Source organism: Salvelinus sp. IW2-2015, linkage group LG15 (assembly GCF_002910315.2).
Source record: "Salvelinus sp. IW2-2015 linkage group LG15, ASM291031v2, whole genome shotgun sequence".
In the NCBI taxonomy this organism is placed as follows: Eukaryota; Metazoa; Chordata; class Actinopteri; order Salmoniformes; family Salmonidae; genus Salvelinus; species Salvelinus sp. IW2-2015.
Window position 1 is genome coordinate 49025755 of NC_036855.1, and position 22064 is coordinate 49047818.

Below are 22064 nucleotides of genomic sequence, written 5' to 3' on the forward strand. Positions count from 1 at the left end.
TCCCTGAGCGGTTTCCTTCCTCTTTGGCAACTTAGTTAGAAAGGAACACTGCAACTTTGAAGTGACTGGATGTAATGATACATGATACAAAGTGTAATTAATAACTTCAACATGCTCAAAGGGATATTCAATGGCTGCTTTTTTWAATTTGTACCCATCTACCAATAGGTGCCCTTCTTTGCAAGGCATTGGAAAATATCCCTGGTCTTTGTGTTTGAATCTGTGTTTGAAATTCGCTGCTCGACTGAGGGACCTTACAGATAATTGAATGTGTGGGGTACATAGATGAGGTAGTCATTCAAAATGTTAAACACTATTATTGAACACAGGGTGAGTCTTTATTATGTGACTTGTTAAGCAATTTGTTAAGCAATTCTTTACTCCTGAACTTATTTAGGCTTCCAGGCACTAGGGAAATGCTAGTGCCAGGAAATACAATTTACTGTTTGGTATGGATAGTCCTCCAAAGTCTTTCCCTTATTGTAAACGTATTAATTTTATCCAGMATCATTTACCTTGCCATATACATCTTGAAACCGCACAATGCATTTTATCCCAATAGCCGGAAGCATTGAACTACAGAAATTCAGCCGTGGCAATATGTTCATTTTGACATTAGATTGTCTGCGGGTTAAAGCAACTGGGATATTATTCCATCTACTGAGGTCGGATGGAATTGATTTGAGCGCTCCGTTAATTAAAGTTTCTGSCAATTGTTTTATCAAAGGAAGGAAATACATCTACTCCCAAATATTTAAAATGGGAAACGATTGGGATTCCATAAATAGAGATGAAGTGCTCCATTTGGATCTTGAGAGACAGTAGGGCTGATTTTGGTTAGGTTAGATACATTTTATAGCTTGAGATGAAGATGAGTTTATCTATGATCTTCAATGCGATTGACATACATTGTCTAGATATAATAAAATATTGTCTGCATATAATGAATGAAGTGATCAGTAGATTTTTAGGGAAATTGGTGTTATTTTCTTCGATTGACGAATTGTCTGGAACAGGGGTTCCATGGATAATAAGAATAGCGAAGCCGAAATTGGATTGCCTTGGCTTCTGCTTCTAGTGATTCTGAACGGAGCAGAGCAGATTTTGCCTGTTATAACTATGGCTGAGGGATTGGCATATGTGACCCGTTTCAGGAAACTAGGCTTATGTCGTGGGTCACTACTTCACAGGAGAGCTGTTTGAACATAAACTTATTTTTTTTAATCAAAATGGCATTTTTTTTGCCAGAAATGCCTTCTCGAACATGTGAACTTTCATGTGCCTTAATAACAAACTTGTATGCCATCTGTAAATACAAATACAATTGTTAAATTATGAGCCAAGTTGGTTTAGCCAAAGAAAAAGTCAGCAACCTTCCCGCTACCCATGATTGGCTAAGATAATGAGTGGGCTTGACATGCCGAGAGACGAGTTTGGATTGGTCTGCTATATAGCATGATTCTGTCTATTTGAGCTGGTCAGTATGTCTAGGTAATCCTGTCTAACGTGGCTTTAAAAMAAATGTATTGCGTAGCAAAACTGGATCACCCTAATGTCAAGTTAAATCTAACGTTAGCTGGCTGGCTCGCTAGCTAAAGTGATGTGTATGCCCWCCACTGTCTGGAGGACCGAGTTTTGAAATAAGTGGAATTTGAGTATGATAGCTAAGGAGATGGAGAAAACCCCTGTCTCCGGATTACATCTTCAAACTAAGGGCAACCATGGCATCCGACAGGAGACGCGTCCAACCACGATATTGCGGGTAAGATAGTCTAGCTAACCACATTCTCAGATATTAGACGTTTCTAATTTTGATTGGAAATGTTTTCATTTCAAGTTAACGTGTACTGTTAGCTAGCTAATATTAGCTGGCTGGCTAGCTAGGTAACGTCATGTGTATGATCTTATTCTTTGTATCTCAGACACATTTGCTTGACTAGTTACAGGCTAATGTTAGCTAGCTAACATTGAACCTGGTTGGTTAGCTACCTGCAAATTCATGCAGGGTAGTAATGTCAAGTAWTGTTTAGCTAGCCCTATAGCTAGCTAGCTACATGTGTTAACAAAAGACTCCACGATGCAAGTATTCATTTCAATAGAATATCACTGCAACAACTGATGATAGATGTACTAGCTAGTAAATTCGCTCTGGCTATCTACTCTGATTTCAGACCACGGGTAAGATAGTCTAGCTAGCTACATTTTTAGATATGACACATTTCTAATTTTGACATAGTCTTTTCAAGTTAATGTGTACTATTAGCTAGCTAGCTAACYTTAGCTAAATGGCTCGGTAACTAATGTTACATTTATGATCTTATATTTCGTARCTCAAAGCCACTAGTTATAGCCTTATGTTAGCTAGCTAACATGGAACCTGGTTGGTTAGCTACCTGCAGATTCATGCAGGGTATTAACGTCATCAGCTGGGTTTATGGTTCATTGTTTACCTACATGTCTTAACAAAAGACTCTCGTCTTAGTGTGCCAGAGCGCAGAATAACTGATACATTTACAAACGCTCAACACCCGTTGAATATGGKCGGTGTCAGTAAACGTAGGCACTACAGAGGGTAGTGCGTACAGCCCAGCACATCACTGGGGCCAAGCTTCCTGCCATCCAGGACCTCTGTACCAAGTGGTGTCAGAGGAAGGCCCTAAAAATTGTCAAAGACTCCAGCCACCCTAGTCATAGACTGTTCTCTCTGCTACCGCACGGCAAGCAGTCCCGGAGCACCAAGTCTAGGTCCAAGAGGCTTCTAAACAGCTTCTACCCCCAAGCCATAAGACTCCTGAACATCTAATCAAATGGCTACCCAGACTATTTGCATTGCCCCCKCTCCCCTCTTTTACGCCGCTGCTACTCTCTGTTATTATCTATGCATAGTCACTTTAATAACTCTACCTACATGTACATATTACCTCAATTACCTCGACTAACCAGTGCCCCCGCACATTGACTCTGTACCGGTACCCCCTGTATATAGTCTCGCTATTGTCATTTTACTGCTGATCTTTAGTTAGTTGTTCCTTTTACACCAGCGATATGACCATTCTAGTCTATCAAAAGCTTTTGRGCATCGCGAGATAATGCAGCCCAAGGAGCTGTTGTTTCTGATGAAGCATCGAAGGATAAACACTTTTTAACAAACCTGCTTTGATACTTTTGAACCAATTTGGGTAAGTCTCGAGAGAACAACATTTTAGAAAACAGTTTAATATCTGTGTTTATCAAATATATACTTTTTTTTTTAAATCGGTGATAGTGAGAACGCTGGGTAGCATCCTTAACTGTTTTTAATTAAAGCTAAATTTGTGCTGTATTCACATCTCTGCCAAATTAACCTTTGTGAACGGCTTGATTAATCATTCCGATCAACATTTTAAATAGACCTCAGGAGGAATACTGTCCTATCCAGTTTTTTGTTGTTGTTGTTTTAAGCATTTCCCAAACCTTAACCCTTAACCACTCGGAAGTTAATGCCTGAACTTAATTGAAAAAAATTTACATTTACTTTCACTTCATACATAGACGTTTATCCCCCACCTGAAAAGTCTGATTCTGAAGTGAAACTGTGATACCATGTTGACTGGATAGTCTTAGTTAGAAGCTTTATTTGAACACTCACATACATTCACAGATGCACGAAAAGTATAAGCATAGACAACAATGTGACAATAACCTAATGGACATACTCACACGTGGTTTCCACATAAGAAAATCCAATTGCCTCTTTGTCTACAGGGCTGTCAAATACCACACACACACACACACACACACACACACACACACACACACACACACACACACAACACACACACACACACACCACACACACACACACACCACACACACACACACACACACACACAAACACCACCTTGAAAAGCAATGACTTATGACTACAATGCCTGTAACATACAGTAGAGCACGCTGCACCCCCCCCACACACAGTATTAATCATTTAAAAAAATCTACATCCACCCATGGTTTATCATTCCCAATTACTGTTCTCTCCTCTAGACATTTATTCAGACCTGTCTTCCCCTGCTTCCCTGTGGCCACTATATTTTTTCAATTCATCCCTTTTTTATCTGGATGCTAAACACCCTGTCAGAGTGAACAAAAAAACTCTTTCATTTCCTCTCTCTCGCTCTCTCTTGCTCTCATTCTCYCTCTCTCTGCAGATGTGTGATCATTAAAGACAGGCTCCGTGGTCTACTATTGCTGTCCTCTTGCAGTGAGAGAGTCTTTAAATAGCCCCAGTAGTGAAGTGTGGGAAAATCTTTTATTTCTACAGGGGATCAACTGCGACCAAGGTCTCATTTGCAGTAGAGCCCTGTTTTCAATACAAAGAAAAAAACATATATGCACAAATACACAGACAAAATACATCACAATTAACAATCACAATTAACATTTAAAAGATCAGAAATKAATTTTTAGAATTGCCCAAGAGGCACAAGAACATCCATTATTAGAGTTTTTTGTAAATTGTTCGATATGTTTTGTGCAGCGTAACTGAAGGTGCATTCTACGATCTGTGTAGAAAGTGGGGGAATCTGAAGTGTAATGTAATTCATTGACCTAGTTTTATATTTTGTAATTCTATAAGAGATTAGAGATGTCAGATACATTGGAAGTTTTTGCAATAAGGCTTCATAGAAACATTAAATAAAATGCTGTTCTCTTCTGGCGGTTAAAGAGGCCTACTTCTAGATATAAGGAACAGTGGTGAGTTTTAAAACCAGAGCCAGTAATGAACCTCAGGGCACAATGATATACAGCATCCAAGGGTTTAAGTGTGGACGATGCAGCATGCATGTAAATAATGTCCCCATAATCCAATACACACATATAAAGGTGGTCTGAATCATTTTCTTTGTTTCTGTAAAATTAAACAATCTTAAACTTTTACTTTCTTACCAGCTCAGATATGTGTTTTGAAAGACAACTTGTCATCTAGCCATGTACCAAGATATTTATAATAAGGAACTAGTTCAACCCTTATACCATTTAGGCTAGTCATTTCATAGTCATTGAGATTTAAATTATGTAGTCTCGAGAAAAGTATATATTTTGTTTTGTTAGCACCAACTTAAAATCAGAAAGTGTCTGCTGCAGTACGAGAAAGTCAGATTTCAAATGTGAAAATGCTTGGCCAATAGTAGGTGCAATGAAGTATAACACAGTATCATCAGCGTATAAATTAATTAAAAAATGTATCCTATTATCATTGATGTTATTAATATAGATAGTAAACAATAGCGGAGCTATTACCGAGCCTTGTGGGAGARCTTTTTGAAGCTCTAGAAACTCAGATTTGATACCATCCGCCATGATGGCTTGGGTTCTTTCATGGAGATAATTATTGAACCATAAGCAAACATCAGACGCCAAACGTCCAATCGAAGACAGCTGATTTAACTTCTACTTCATCACCATCCCGGATCCGGGAGCATCCTCATCAGTAAAAAGCTGACTAGCATAGCCTAGCATAGCGCCACAAGTAAATACTAGCATATAAATATCATGAAATCACAAGTCCAATAGAGCAAATGAAAATACATAATCTTGTGAATCCAGCCATCATTTCCGATTTTTAAAATGTTTTACAGCGAAAACACAATATGTATTTCTATTAGTTAACCACAAAAGCAAAAGACTCAACCGCATTTTCACAATTTTTTACCGCATAAGTAGCATCACAAAACCGACCAAATAGATATAAAATTATCACTAAACAAGAAACAACTTCATCAGATGACAGTTCTATAAACATGTATACAATAAACTATGTTTTGTTCGAAAATGTGCATATTTGAGTAGTAAATCATAGTTTTACATTGCAGCTACCATCAAAATATCACCAAAGCAGCCAGCCAATAATTACAGAGAGCAACGTGAAATACCTAAATACTCATCATAAAACATTTATGAAAAATACATGGTGTACAGCAAATAGAAGATAACATCTTGTGAATCCAGACAATATTTTCGATTTTTTAAGTGTTTTACAGCGAAAACACAATATAGCATTATATTTAGCTACCACAATAGCCAAACACACAACCCATCATCTCACCGCAAAGGTAAGCATCGCAAAAAAACAGCAAAAAGGATATAAAATTAATCACAACCTGTGATCCAACTTCATCAGATGACAGTCCTATTAAACATCAGGTTATACAACTACACTTCTGTTTGGTTCGAAAATGTGCATAGTTTTGAGCTGAAAACCGTGGTTATTACATTGTGAAGAATGTTAGCAATTTTTCCCAGATTGTCCGGATATATTTCTTTGACACCACCTAATCTGACCAAAAAAAAATAACTCGATCATAAACTTTACTAAAAAATACAATGTGGACAGCAAATGAAAGAGTACACTAGTTCTGTAATGCAATGCCGTGTTAGATTAAAAAATTAAATTTACCATAACACAAACAGCTTACGTTATAGCGAGACAGCGGCCCGAATAAGGCGGAAAACTAGAAAAAAGAATTTCCACAGAAATACGAGAATAACATCATAAATGGTTCCTACTTTTGCTGCTTCCATCAGAATCTTACAGAGGAGTCCTTGGTCCAGAAAATCGTTGTTTGGTTAGAAGTCACTCTTCTCCTGTCGAATAGCAACCATAGCTAAGCCATGGCCGAACACGTGCCAACTTCACATGACGCAAAGAAAAGAAAATTCCAAAACTCGCAATAAACGTTCAATAAACTGATACAACTCGGGAAAAAAACTAACTTATTGATGTTTTTATCATCATCTATCAAAATAAACATCAGAGCCGGAGATATCTACCGTTATACGAAACTTTCAGAAGGCAATCTGGCGGTTCCTCTCGCGCACCTCGAAGACAATGAAATTTTCCAGACAGCGTCATTCCAAAAGCTCTTGTTTGACCTCAGATCAAGCTAGACACCCCATTCCACCTCCCACTGCCTGTTGACATCTAGTGGAAGGCGTATGAAGTGCATGTATATCCATAGATTTCAGGCAAATTAATAGGAAGGCCCTGGAACAGAGCCTCGATTTCAGATTTTTCAGTTTGCTGCAAATGAGTTCTGTTTTACTCACAGATATAATTCAAACGGTTTTAGAAACTTGAGAGTGTTTTCTATCCAATAGTAATAATAATATGCATATTGTACGAGCTAGAATAGAGTACGAGGCAGTTTAATTTGGGCACGATTTTTTACAAAGTGAAAACAGCGCTCCCCTATTGAGAAAAGGTTAACCTTTTCAGAGTTCCATGATCAACCGTGTCAAAAGCTTTGGATAGGTCAATACACATGGCAGCACAACTTCTTCTATTATCCAAGGCGTTTGCAATATCATTCACAACAAGCATTGTGGTGGTATTAGAGCTATATCTAGGTCTAAAGCCAGACTGATTTATAAGCCTATAGGCCTTTGCATGCAATGCCCTGATACATTTAGTGCTCAAATCTCTGACAGCTGAACCTTGAGGTGGACAATTATTGTTTTAGAAAAAGATATATGTTTTTAACAATCACCAAAAAATAGGCTATAAAGTTTTGCATATGCTACATCTCAAAACACAAGGAATAGTGTTTTTGTAATTTGTTATAGGCTGTTTTTAATGACACTAAATGTGGCTCATTTGGACAACATTCTTTGTTTATTGATGGCACTGGCTGGGCCAGGGTGCATCTGAATGCATATGAATGTCCATACATTTTCTAAAATGTCAGGTAAATTAAAATRTTCCCTGTCATGTTGTCCTGTGCCAAATTTTTCTAAATGAACTCTGAAATGGCACATTATTTTAATGACGATCTTGGAATATTCACATGACAATCTGTCGCCAACACCCTAAAGACTCTGGTAAGTGTGCTAGTCCAGTGTCACTTTGATTATGCCTGCACATCGTGGTTCACCAGCAGCCCCAAACATCTAAGCTACCAGCCAAACAATCTTGTAAGAAATATACTTAAACTTCCCCCTCATTCTCATCTGGAGGTTGAGCATTTTTTAAATTTATATCTCTGAAATGTGTAATTGTAAATGAATTCATGTAAAAAAAAATAGGGACAACAATGGAAATAAGTCCCCGACTTTATTGTGCAATCCCGGTCATTTAAAAAAAATATTTGAGTACTGTATATATGTATTTTTTTAACTGACAAATAAAATCAATCAATAAATCAATCCAAACTGTGCAGCAGCCAATCGATGAAAAGAAAGAGACATCTGTTACAAAACACCAAAAAGTTTAAATTGGAGATTGTCGAGCCAAGCCCTCGATACTGGGTAAGCCCACTGTACAAGGTAGGGAGGGATGTATTTTCTGTTTGTCGAGATTGACATAGTCCATTTATTGTGATGTTGAAAATGCAAACCATGATTTTAAGTGCCAAAAGTTGATATGCTTAGTTTATTGGTTGTGTGGTGCATTGGCACAGAAACATGTTGGTGGAAAATTTGTTGTATATAGCTGATCATATTCTTCAGCCAGGTCTGATCGTAGTGTAATGAAACAGGCAGGGAGAGTGAGCTCGTCTGTGGTGGTCAGCGAACCTGTCCGTAAGGACAACTCTCCCTGTCTATTGTATGTTCTCTGCAAATAGATATACTGCAAGCCACTAAAGGAGTGAGAAGCACTAGCTGAGAGCTTTTACTTTCTGAGTTAAATCAGACTTTAGCATTCAAATGTAAGGCCATAGAGGAGGCTGAAATTTGTCTGCATACATAGTAAATGCTGTACATAGACTACATTTCACCTAGAGTTCAAGCACATACAGTAATATGACAAAGAACTGACCTTTAAATATCAACAATCCAATGTTCTACTATATTCCCTCCATCTCCTCTTCCACTCCTCCATCTCCCAATTTTTTTTGACTCATCCCTCCGCTTCTGGGCTTTCTCAACCAATTAGATCCTCCCATTCCTTGGAGACAGCCGCAAATTGGCAGGCAAACGTGTTGTGACTGAAATGACACCTCTGCGCGTGTGTGTGTGTGTGTGTGTGTGTGTGTGTGTGTGTGTGTGTGTGTGTGTGTGTGTGTGTGTGTGTGTGTGTGTGTGTGTGTGTGTGTGTGTGTGTGTGTGTGTGTCTGTCCTTCTCAGACCTATTCTTAGATTTTCATCTCAGGTCTGGATCACCTCTTTTTTGTTGGGTCATGTTCAGTAGGTACATGTTCGGTAGGCACAAAAACAGGAGATAATGTTTGGAAACAGAATGAAACAAGAAAGGTGTGTGAATTAGAGGGCTGTGTTATCTAGGAGACCATCATCAAGGTGACTCAAGACTGTTGATGAGCTTAGAACATACGGGAGGACTCAGGGGGTCACTAGATGGGAAAGCTCTGAAAGTTTCATTATTCAAAGCATGTGAGTTGTGTCTGTTTATGTGTCTGTGTATGGTCGGTGTCTGAGGGTCAGATGTGACCAATCGCAGTGGTTAACAGCACTATAATAAAACAAATTCATCAGGGGAAGACATTTCTTGCCAATGAGAGAGCTCACGAATCTTGCGGCATGGCGARGAGCATTGCTGAAGATCATTAACTCCCAATTTGATTGAACTTGACAACTTTATTCTCCTCTCTACTCTCAGAAACTAACACACAGTACAAACTCAACACTAACTGAAATTAATTGGAAATGAAGCTGTTGAGCAATATAAAGCAATATAGTTGCTTTTGAAAGTATTCACCCCCTTGGCATTTTTCCTATTTTGTTGCCTTACAACCTGGAATTAAAATTGATATTTTGGGGGGGGTTGTATCATTTGATTTACACAACATGCCATCACTTTGACGATGAAAAATATTTTTTATTGTGAAACAAACAAGAAATAAGACAAAAAAACMGAAAACTTGAACGTGCATAAATATTCACCACTCCAAAGTCAATACTTTGTAGAGCCACCTTTTGCAGCAATTACAGCTGCAAGTCTCTTGGGGTATATCTCTATAAGCTTGGCATATCTAGCCACTGGGATTTTTGCCCATTCCTCAAGGCAAAACTGCTCCAGCTCCTTCAAGTTGGATGGGTTCCGCTGGTGTACTGCAATATTTAAGACACCACAGATTCTCAATTGGATTGAGGTCTGGGCTTTGACTAGGCCATTCCAAGACATTTAAATGTTTCCCCTTAAACCACTCAAGTGTTGCTGAAGCGGTATGCTTAGGGTCATTGTCCTTCTGGAAGGTGAACCTCCGTTCCAGTCTCAAATCTCTGGAAGACTGAAACAGGTTTCCCTCAATAATTTCCCTGTATTTTGCGCCATCCATCATTCCTTCAATTCTGACCAGTTTCCCAGTCCCTGCCGATGAAAACATCCCCACAGCATGATGCTGTCACCACCATGTTTCACTGTGGGGATGGTGTTCTCAGGGTGATGCGAGGTGTTAATTTGCGCCAGACGTTGCGTTTTCCTTGATGGCCAAAAAGCTCAACTGTAGTCTCATCTGACCAGAGTACCTTCTTTCATATGTTTGGGGAGTCTCCCACATGCCTTTTGGCGAACACCAAACGTGTTTGCTTATTTTTTTCTGGCCACTCTTCCGTAAAGCCCAGCTCTGTGGAGTGTACGGCTTAAAGTGGTCCTATGGACAGATACTCCAATCTCCACTATGGAGCTTTGCAGCTCCTTCAGGGTTATCTTTGGTCTCTTTGTTGCCTCTCTGATTAATGCCCTTCTTGCCTGGTCTGTGAGTTTTGGTGGGCGGCCCTCTCTTGGCAGGTTTGTTGTGGTGCCATATTCTTTCCATTTTTTAATAATGGATTTACATGTGCTCCGTGGGATGTTCAAAGTTTCTGATATTCATTTATAACCCAACCCTGATCTGTACTTCTCCACAATTTTGTCCCTGGCCTGTTTGGAGAGCTCCTTGTTCTTCATGGTGCCGCTTGCTTGGTGGTATTGCAGACTCTGGGGACTTTTAGAACAGGTGTATGTATACTGAGATCATGTGACAGATCATGTGACACTTAGATTGCACACAGGTGGACTTTATTGAACTAATTATGTAAATTCTGAAGGTAATTGGTTGCACCAGATCCTATTTAGGGGTTTTGTAGCAAAGGGGGTGAAAACATGCACGCACCACTTTTCAGTTTCTTTTTTTGGATATATATATATTTTTTTTTTCACTTCACCAATTTGGGCTATTTTGTGTATGTCCATTACATGACATCCAAATAAAAATCTATTGAAATTACAGCTTGTAATGCAACAAAATAGGAAAAACGGCAATGGGGATGAATACTTTTGCAAGGCACTGTATAAGAAGATATGAATGAATGAATCCGTAATAAATCAAGGAAGTCATCTGAAGCAAAACAAGAAAGAGTCTAATTCTAATTGAAGCTACTCCTTCCTTTCAGTATTCTCCAGTTTGCGGAAAAGGATGCTTAGACGCTATGAAAAAGCATAATACCTGATATTTCTATTTCTCTCTCTCTCTCTTTCTCCTTTGCTAACATCCGTAATACACTTCTGGCAGGAACAGATGTGAGACGAAGCAATAAAGAAGTGATGGGCTATAACAGGCCCCTCATCATTCCTAAAGTTTGGTGTGTTTGTGTGTGCGTGATCTTCTGGGAAATGATCTGAGACCAGAGTGCAGTCCCCTCATGGCTGGCAACAGATGCTGGATATGCTAACTCCCTCTAATACCCCTATAACAATGTCACTCACCCACAGAGATGGAAAGAGAAATATTACTGTATGGGATACACAAACACACTACCACACAGTGTATAGTGAACACAGATGGTGGCATCTTTCTTTCTCTATGGCACACTTCTGTGTATAGAGGTAACAAGGCTCCACCTCCTTCTAATTCACATATTATTTTGAAAGTTAACGTGCCAGTATGTGTGTAACCATTAAAACAAATTACATGACAGAGGACTCAAAGCACGGAGGCAGCTGTAGCACACAAATGTGTTAAATCCACTATAGAAAATGCTCTAGATAGACAGTTGYTCTGAATCCACAGATTAGACAGTGGTGGTCTCCAAGAGCATGTTTCAATTAGTCTCTGCCACTTTGTCATTCTGATTCATTATCACCACAGTTATTTCTGATCTATAGTCTCCTCACTCTGTACTCTCTTCATTTCTTTTTCACAGGTACTCACTTCTCTTAGTCCTTAACAGGCCTCTCTGTTGTCGCCGCTCTCTCCTCCACGACTTGTCTACCATCTTGTCAAGTCTCTCCTCAACCTCTTTTTTTATATKATTTGTCTATTGTGTACTRCTCTTCTGTCCCCTCTTTTCTCCCCTTTCTTCCACGTTTTTTCTCTCTTATCCTCTATAATCTCTTCTCATCTATCCCCTCCTCTTTTCCTGTGTGTGTGTGTGTGTGTGTGTGTGTGTGTGTGTGCGCACGTGTGTCTGTGGAGTTGCAAGCATTTGTTTGCCTGTGTCACCAATTACACTATGCTGTGAGTTCCAAAAACGTTCAAAACATACTTAGAATAGAATTAGAATAGAATAGAATTACATACAGTAAGGTGAATTTGCCCCAGAACATTACAGGTTCGATCAAACATAATAACATGAATGTCTCTTTATTTTACTGCATTCTGCCTCAATACTACTGCCTTTAAAAAAAAAATCTTCATCTTTTATTTCCCTCTATTTTCATCATCACTCTTTTCATCTCTCCTCCACACCCTCAAGTCTATTTGTTTGCATCGCCTCTGTTCTTTGTTGGTTTATCTGTTTTCATATCTCCTACTATAACCGTGTTGTCTCCACAAAGTATTASCTTTCATTACACAAAAGCTACAGCCCTTGCAAAACAAGGGAAACAACCAGAGCGGTTGACATCACKGATTGAACACTACTAGCGCACACCGCTAACRAGCTAGCCATTTCACATCGGCTACAATACTATTTCCCACGATATCTCTTCCGCTCTAACCCTATATTTCTAACTCTCCCAATATGAAAGGTTCTCCCTCATCATCCTGTCTGTCTTTCACTCTCTCTCCCTCTCTTCTCCTCCTCTTTCTGCTACAATTATCTTAAACCTTTCATCTGTAAAATAACTCACCTCCTCCTAACCTTTCACTTCAATGGTTCTGCAGGGCAGGCTGTTCTCCACCAATGACTTTGGCCTAATCAACTAGAAACTTACAATGGGCCACTGTAACACACTCACACACGCAAGCACTTGCATGCACACAAGTGCACACACACAAACCCTCCCTTGTTAAGTCTGTTTCTCCTCTGTGTCTCTCCGTCGGGTCCTTTGGATCCATAAATACTGATGAAAGGTAAATGTGGGGGGCACTTTTCTGTTACCGTGACGACAGACAGAAGACGAGTGAAGAGAGCAGGGGCCTCATTTATAAAAAKWYTTCTTAGATTTATACTTGAACTTAGTCGTAAAATAATTTCCAACGGTGTGTTTACGTTCGATTCATAAAAGATACTGAGCATAAAAACCCTTGCTCACGCAGGTTCTAATAAGCCCATTTGTAACTTACGCACCTGGGATCTATAAATCTCAAATTAACTTAAAATTGAGGGCACCTGAATGTGCCTTACAATCAGCGATTTCCCATTATAGAATACTAGCACAAATGAGGGTTTAGGCAGGAATAGCCATGGACCAAAAGAGAAAAGTAAACTTTTTGGAAGACGAGATCACGGCGATGGTAGAGGAGATGAAAGACAGGCAACATGTATTATCCGGTGGACTAAATAGTGGGTTGACAAACAAAGCCGAACAGTTAGCTTGGGAGTGTGTCGCCGCTGCAGTGAACGAGGTGGGGCAGCGAGACAGAACTGTGGCTGGTGTGAAAAACCTGGCACGCCAGAGGTCTCCCAAATGGACCAGCGCATCGGGGCAATCATTGGGGAAAGCGCATACACTGGCACATGCTCCGACCGCGACAGTGAATGTTTAAAAAAAGGTGGGTCTCTTCTATTTAGCMTTTTTCGCTCTATTTTTATTTTTCATATGGTTTAATAATGTTCAGTAACATGGGAAACGGTGAAGTCGGTGCYCGAAACCCCCACCACTGCATCACTGGATCACGGTAAGTAATTGAGAGAATGTGAAACATGGTTGTCAGTAACTTCATATACAAGACATGCATTGATTTATTTTATTATTTTATTCACATAAAAACGGGGGAAGCTACGTTGCACCCCATGCYCCCTCCACCCAGGGATAAAATGTGTCAGGCTCCCAAAGCAGCAGGTGCCAGGAGTGAGGGGGAAGGTTTTGCCACAGGTGTCGAGGGCCGTCCACGTCTGCGTCCGTGCGCCAGGATGAAGTCTGTGAGGCCCCAGTTCCCAAGCGTCGCAAACCCGCAAGTGCCAGGGGTGAGGGTGAATGTTTGGCCACAGGTGTCGAGGGTTCATCCACGTCTGTGTCCACGTCTACAGTTCGCGTGTTGACCGCCTCAGTGCTGCAAACCTAGAATGAGCTGAAGACATTGGTTGGGTAGATTGTGACTGAACTCAGAAGAATACGCAGGGTTTTGATTCATTTACATGATGCAATTGTTGAACGTTTTCCACAACATGAATAAAAAGCCTATGCTTTGTATGTTGTCTGGCATTCGTTTTCTTACCACCAATCTGTATGAGCTGCCGCCTCCTTCTCACTGCATCAGTCGGGGCAGGTGCTCCATTGGGTGGTGGGTTAGGAGGCTCTTGGGGGTCCATTCTAATCTCCGCATCCATTTCAATACCATGCCTCAGGGCTATGTTGTGGAGCATACCACATGCCAGTATTATGCGTGTCACCTTTGATTGGGGAGGGAAACCATTCCTTCTTAAAACAGGCCAACATTTTATATTTAGATATGAAATTGCACACCCCGARGTTCMTGTCAAACAAACTTGCACTACTAATGGGCACTACAGTTACTGAGATGTCCCCTTGAAATCTGTTTGCATTTTGTTGCAATGCTAGTAGAAACGATAGGAAATAACTGATTCCATTCGTTTACACTAGCATTGCTACAAAATGAACAAGCTTCAAGTTGACATCTCAGTAACCGTAGGGCCAKATTAAAAACTGTTTTCAGCTATTTGGATGGAACATTTGGGTGTGCAATTTCAATAAAATGCTAAATATAAAATCTTGGTATATGTTGCTTTAAGTTGACCCATTTTAAAACTAAATTTAAGTTTTCTATTTTTATTAAATGAAGTTATCTTCTCTGGCTTGTAGAGGAGTTTTCCACCGGATGCATCAAGGCAACACCACCTGCCCTTCAGCAGTCCGACGGTGCGCTCCACCTCCGACCTTGTTCTGCCGTTCGCCAAATTGCAGCGCATCTCCTCTGCTGTTCGGGGATCGGCAAAGGGAGTGAAAAGCCACGCTTTCAGTGGATAGCCACCTAATAGGGTAAAACTATTGTGTTACAATTATTTTGCACGGTTAATAGGCTATTATACCCTGAAAAAAAAGAACTCACCGAGAAGCCACCCGCCTCCACTCTCACCAGCTTCTTGACGCAGGCCTACTCTGCTGTGCTGCAGAATGAATGAGTCGTTCATAGACCCTGGTCACTTGGAGCATACATTTGAGTAGTTGCAAACGGGCATCGCAGATGATCTGAACATTCAATGAATGGAAATTCTTCCTGTTAACATATACATGTTCATCTACCGACGATGCGCGTAAGGCAAAATGCGTGCAGTCAACTGCACCTATGAAAATTAAATGAGCGGACAAACTCGGCTTTGACGTGCGCCTGTTCATCGGCTGTAAATGGGAAACGAATGTATCTCGTGGACAACACGTGTAGAATCGCCTCGATGACTTGTGGCAGGATGCGGCTGAATGATGGCTGTGATATACCCGACCTGTCACTCATTTCCCTCTGGAATGTCCCAGTAGCGAGGAATCCCAGTGGACAGTACTTGGACAGATATGGGTATGGCATGATTACAGCGTGTCTTCCTTTCCAGATTAGGGGCTAAATCCGCTCACAAATCTAACAGAACATTTCTTGGGAGACGATAGCGATTTATAAGCCATGGAACATCATTCGCAAAAAAGTCATTCCGGTCTCTGAAAACTCTCTCCCTTCTAAAAGCACGGTTTACAATATCTTCAAATAACGCAAGAACAGCCATGGTTACTTTTTTCTAATTTGACACACTATTTAGAGAACATCGCATCCTGTTTTTAATTCAAAACACCTTGAGTCTGGCAATTAATTCCTTTACAACTTTAATTGATAATTCCTAACAAATTGTTCATGAAGCTAATGCAAAGTTCACCGCATACAGTATGCGTCCCAAACTGCAATACCCCTACATAACCAGCAGGAAAATCACTTACATGTACGTCAAGTCAAGACTTTGCGTAGAGATAAGATCCTTTCCACGTCAAAGTAAGGTTTTATAAATAACTACTTATACGTGATTTTCAGCGTAAGTCATATTTAAGATCAAAATTGATGGTAAGTCCATTTTATAAATGAAGCCCCAGGTCCATGAGAAGAATACCGCTTTCGTGTGTGTGTCTCAAAGACAATCCAAAGCCACATTGATCACCTCAGGACACATATTATTGATGTCTGTCTCATGCATACAGCTTTGGGATTGTAACACCCTTTCATTATATACAGCATGTACAGTATAAGGACCGTATGAGCCAGGGACTTCAGTCTATCCTGCTTTCTTTACAAACATTGTCGAGCAGAGGAGGCTAGTGGGAATAGCTATAGGAGGACGAGCTCATTGGAATGGCACAGTATCGAACACATCAAACATATGGAAACCATTCCATTTATTCCATCCATATAATGAGCCCGTCCTCCTATAGCCCCCACCAGCCCCCACTGGTGTCGAGATGTGTGAGAGTTCACCACTCAGCTGTCCCCGCTGTTACATACATGTAGGCGAGAGAGAGAGAGYGGATGAAAAGGGAGGCCTGAGAGGAGTGATAGCAGTTGTTAAAGTTTTCCGTGGTGCAAATGCTTAGTGGATCTGGCGCCTGTTGCCTAAGAGTAAGGTCAGGGCCCTACATTTTGTCTGTGTGTGTGTGTGCGTGTATGAGCTTTCTTACAGTGTTTTGTGTGTGCACACTTTCATTTGGTTTGTTTGTGTGTGTGTTCATGTGTGTGTCTCAGCGGTGGTTGTGTTTAATATGCCTGTGTATCCAGGCCTGTCAGAGGTCTCTGGTGACATGTTAGAACATGCTACCAGCAATGTCGGTCAATATTAATCAACAATCTCTGCCCTTCAAGCCTCTATGGGGGGTTGGGGTCTAATCAGTGCATTTTAATGTGAATTCAATGACCACACACACACACACACACACCTGCTGGCTTGCCTCTGAAGCTAAGCAGGGTTGGTCCCAGGATGGGAGACCAGGTGCTGCTGGAAGTGGTGTTGGAGTTCCAGTTGTAGGCACTCTTCAGTGATTGGGGACATTGCCCTATGTAAGCTGCTGTCGTTCAGATGGAATGTTCTAGTTTTTTGCGATTGCTTACACACTTGTTGCGGAATTTGGCTCATTGTGTCAAAACTCTACACACACGCCAAATAAGACACAACACTTCTATGTCTAAATGAACCTAACAATCCTCAAAACCTAACAATCCTTTTTCAAAATGGCATTTTTGCAACAAAATGATACACACATGCACCATTTGAATTACTCTTTCAAAGCAGCAYCAACACACTGATGTACTTTATACAAAACGCTGCTGTCTTAAAAAAAAAAAATTGTACTTTGCATACCTTTTTAATTCTGTGAAAGATTGTTCCAGTACAGTACATCTACTCACATTTCAATGAACACAAAAATAGAAAYGCTTCAGAAACTAATATATACAGCTTATTTTTTTGCCATTGCAGGTTTTTACAACAACAAAAAAAACACAAAGAAAAGTATAATTACAGTACAGTAATCAATTCAATATGTTACTGTAAACTCATGGAAACAAAAATAATTACAGTAAAATTACAGTGCAATGGTAAACAAAAAATWGTATCGTAAGGGATGGGGCGGATGGTTTATGGACCCCATCTTCTGTTAGGGTCCGGCCACATCACCTCATCCACATCACAAGCAATGTCAACCCTGGCTAGGCAATGGYGGAAATATCACCCTGGACTGACCCCACCTCAATGTCTCCGCATGCCTCTTCCAMAAGAGGRAGGCGGGCARGTGGTTMGCGCGGTCARACACTTTCCAACACCAAGCCGAAAAMAATTCCTCAATRGGATTGAGACATGGGGAGTAAGGGAGCAAGTATACAACTGTGACGTTATTGTGGTTGGTGAACCAGCCKCTGACCAGAGCAGCCCAGTGGAAACGAACATTATCCCAGATGACAACAAACCCGGGCTGCTCTGGTCCGTCCTGTACAGCTGCATTATGTAAAGCGTCCAGAAATATGATTATGTGTGCAGTATTGTAGGGACCCAGGGTGGCGTGGTGATGGAGAACTCCTTGCAGACTAATGACGGCACCCAAAGTGATATTTCAGACACATTCAGTCAAAACTACAAGCTACAGGCAAGGCAGCTGCCCCCAAAGACAGGTGCCCCCCCCCACCCCCACCCCCAGAATGGGGGCACATACTGCCTTATCTGAATGTATCAATGCAATGCCAATAGGACGCAATCTACTGCCATTATTGTATTACAGTATAGTACAGTGACACTTACTTGCACATAGTCACAGCGAAGGTCTTTGACTCCAACGTTGTTGCTCTCAAATGGAACTCTGGACAGCTGCTTCATCGTAAGTTGGTGTTGATGCAAGATGCGGCAGAGTGTCGACATACCGACACGGTTGATGTTATGGAACGTGGCGTGATCTGCGATGATTTGCTCTCGTAGTTGATGTCGYCGGATGGTGTTGTTTGCCAACACTAGATTGACAATGGCCAGTTCCTGTTCATGTGTGAACAGACGTTGCCTTCCACCCTCAGGAGGTCGTCTGGCAGTTCTGTAGAAAATGCAAGAATATAATGTCATTGGTTAGGTTATTTTTTACGTACTGTACTGTCATACTGTACACAGTAACATCAAAACTGTATTACATGTACTTCACAGCACTATACCTATTTTTTTTGTTCAATGAGGAGCATAGACCTAATATTGTAGGACTACATTGTATTGTACTGTGATGCAGAATGATGTGCAACAATTAAATAGGTACAGTCTAGTGTATAAAGTTGAACACACACCTGTTCTCCAGTCTAAATGTTCGTATTATGGATCCTACCGTGTAGCGACTCAGGTTGGGCTGGACTCTCTGCCCAGCCTCCCTCATCGTCAGGCCATGATTTATGACATGGTCCACCAAAGTGGCCCTAATGTCATCAGAAATATGTGTCCGTCTATTGCCTGGTCCCCTTCTTTGTTCTTGTCCTCGTCCTCCTCTTCTCTCTCTTTCTCTTTCTCTTCCTCTACCTCTTCCTCTGGCTCTCACTGCCTCCATGTTTGCAAAGTTCTCACAAAAGAGGTGAGCTTACCTGAGGTCTTTTTGTAATGCTAAGGCAGGTAGCCTCGTGGTTGGAGCATTGGACTGGTAACTGAAAGGTTGCAAGATCAAATCCCCGAGCTGACAAGGTAAAAATCTGTCGTTCTGCCCCTGAACAAGACAGTTAACAAACTGTTCCTAGGCCGTCATTGTAAATAAGAATTTCTTAACTGACTTGCCTAGTTAAATAAAGGTTACAAAAAAACTAATTGGTATTCAGTATAACTGTTTTCGTGTGGATGTTGCCAATTTCAGGTGTATTTTGAATAGAAGTATTTCCCCAATGATTGCAAGAGATTTCATTCTTGAACGAAGTGTCTAATGTAAGAAACAGTGTGTAGTGTTTTGCAAGTGTGTTGCGGAATTGCAYACAAAGTGTAAACAAAGTGCAAAGTGTGTTGRAGAATTGCAAASAAATTGCAAAGCAGAAAATGTGTTTGAACTTTTGGTGCCTTTTTTTTAAGGCGTGGTTACAAAAGTTAAGGTTTTGATGCTTTTGTCTAAGCATTCACTTTCAGGGTGTYAGCAATCGGCAAAAACTGTAAGTGGTGTCTTGACTCTCTTTGGTCACMAAAGATRCCAAGGCACTTATCGTAAGAGCTGGGGTGTCCTGGCTAAAATTCACAACTGGCCCTCATGCCATCATGGCRACCTAATCATCCCCTCCTCTCCATAGTAACTATTTCCCATGTTGTTGCTGTAAATGAGAATGTGTTCTCAGTCAACTTACCTGGTAAAATAAGGGTAAAAAAATATACATATGAAGAGGGAAAAAGCTTCAGCACAAACCTTGTACTATTATTGCACGTCTAGTTCGATCGATTTGCCTTCCCCAATGTTTGAAATGCCTGCATGTTTCTATCGAACTAATTAAACCCTCGAAACCTTTAAAAAATCCTTATCCAGGACTGCTACACAATCCCCCATAACATTTTCTTGTGTTTAGTATGCCAAGATGGGCTCTGCAATAATCACACTCACATTGTGGAGTCACAACATTAATTAAAAATGACCTTTTGGAGGTGGCAATTAGCCAGCCTAGGCTTCACTCCTTCCAAAACAAAAGTGTAGAATTAACAACAGTTCATAGAAATCAATAGCCGTGTCTATTATCAGGCTGGGGTCTGGGGAAATCGGTTCAGATGCAGGGAGATTTAATCAGTCAGGATCACAATAGCATTATACGATGGTACAGAATGCTGAGGAAGAGACATACGGCGTGCACAGCTTAATCCGGTGAACAATAGCCTCTCATGCTTATGGACAGTAATTATTTACCGCAAAAAATGCTTTCAGCTAAAGCTCTTGGACTCCTGAAGTGTTGAAAGTTTTCTCCAAGTAGATCATGGATAGTCGTTCTTTACTTTGTAACTCAACATTTGACTGAACCATCTTTCAAACCTTGACTCTTGCCCCACCTGCTCCCAAACACTTTCATTATCAAACCCTTCTCTAAAAGTCGATGCTAGCCTTGACTTCTGCACATCAGTCTTACATCTTCCCCACTGGGCAAAAACTGMTTGAATCAATCGTTTTTTCCATGTKATTTCAACAACAAATCTGTGTGATGACAATTAATCAACGTGGAAAACTGATTGGATTTGCACCCCAAAAATATTTMACCTAAATCCAATGTCATGGTTACATTTTTGGTTGATTTAATGTTGAATTCATGTTCGTTGACAACTCAACCAAATGTAAATCAAAATAGACGTTGAACTGACTGACGACTGTGCCCAGTGATCTCTCTTTTCTTCGGGGATTATCTGTGATCTGTCATCTTCTAGCTAACAGACAATCCACCGTTTGACTTCACTATGAGCAGTCAGTTTGTAATTTGCTCAAATAAAAGTATCTTATTAGCTGCTCTTATTAGCAAASCATCTTTGCTAATTTGTGTGAAGGTCTGTTTGACTCTGGTAATGAGATTTGACGCACTGRGCCGTAGTTTTCACCGAAAGATCAGTTGACCGCTTCTGCCCTCCTAGGTCTCGGTCTCTGTCACCTTTCCATATTCAAGCCTCCGAAATTAATTTGGTCATTCAGTCAGAGGAAGACATTTGAAAATCTAAAAAGGATGAGAGGGCCGAGTGTACCGTATGTGGAAAATGAATGATTTGCATTAATATTTTTTACTAGACTTATTGGAATGCTCTTTCCTCTGGTAAGTGTGACTAAGGTTGTTGCCTGGTATTTTTATATTGGTATTTCAGAAATTCTGTGTAATCAGACTTGCTTTCTTCCTCGTGTAACAGTATAACTTTAGTCCGTCCCCTCGCCCCGACCCGGGCGCGAACCAGGGACCCTCTGCACACATTAACAATAGTCACCCACGAAGCATCGTCACCCATCGCTCCACAAAAGCCACGGCCCTTGCAGAGCAAGGGGAACCACTACTTCAAGGTCTCAGTGCAAGTGACGTCATCGATTGAAAGGCTATTAGCACGCACCACCGCTAACTAGCTAACCATWTCACATCCGTTACACTCGCCTAACGTTGACAATTACAAAAAGTGAGAGGAACTTTTAATCTGGTAGTATATGATGAAGCTTTAATGGTATGTTGCCTCTATCTGAGAAAAGGTGAGTGTGTGTAGGATGCTGT